Below are 1016 nucleotides of genomic sequence, written 5' to 3'. Positions count from 1 at the left end.
AGTGGAGGCCGCAGTACTCCGTGGACCAGTGCATCGACAGACTTGAAGTAATTTATAGGGTCCCCGTCCTTTATTTCGCGTGAAATGTGCCGCATGCAGGCTTGCGTACGGTTTGCTTCTCACCATTCTTGAGCGTAATAACCCACGCTGAACCCTATGCTATCTTCGTGGCCGGCTCTACGACGAGGAGGTGGCCCTGCGCTGCCGCGAGAATCTGTATGATTCAATCCTGTTCTATCTGGGAGCCGGGTGTGAGTAGCTCCGCGCGAGCGCGGGGCGTCCACTGCCGTCGCTTACTCATTCGCTGACACGCCCGGGTTGACTCTCGTGAGGTTCGTTTTGTGTTCTCAGTACCACCTGTGTCAGCTGATCTGATGGTGCCCCCTGCAGTGCGCCGCACTGCCCATTGCAGCTCTGCACCCTGCACTACCCCTCCGCCTCGCGCCACAACTGGCAGCTCTGCACCCCCCCTCCCCCGCACGCCTGGCGGTGGCGCCGGTGGTGGGCCCCGACGCTCGGCGTCCAGCCTGCGCGTGCCGCGAGCCACCCTGCTCCGTGCTGCTGGCGGCAATGTTCCGCGCAATGGAGCAGCTGCAGCCTCTACAGCGGAATCCCAGCCTGGGCCTGGTGGTGCTGCACATCGCCGCGTGCCGCAAGCCGGCCGGGCCGCCAGCCGAATCCCGCGGCCGCGAGGGACGCAGGTGATTTCATCCTTGGCGTCATCGCGAAACTGACGGCCCGGATCCATGATTAATATTAATAAAAGCTAAACTGAAGTGGAAATTTAATAACATTGCACTGGAACTGCCGAGTTAACGAAAACCAAAACGCAACTGTTAATAGCTCATGCGCAGCACTGTTTCGGCAGTCCGTTCTGTCCACGATTAAAATAAGCCCGGCGACGCACAGGGGTAGCAGTGCTTGTCGCGCGCGCAACAGCAGCAAGACCATTACTTACGCGTAAACTAACTTCCTAAGCAATAAAATTGTGTAAAAAAATTGAAAAAATAATTTTT

This window comes from Frankliniella occidentalis, unplaced genomic scaffold (genome assembly GCF_000697945.3).
Source record: "Frankliniella occidentalis isolate FOCC.00 unplaced genomic scaffold, Focc_3.1 Scaffold55, whole genome shotgun sequence".
Lineage (NCBI taxonomy): Eukaryota > Metazoa > Arthropoda > Insecta > Thysanoptera > Thripidae > Frankliniella > Frankliniella occidentalis.
The sequence above is the reverse complement of the archived record's forward strand: the minus strand, read 5'-3'. Positions refer to the sequence as shown.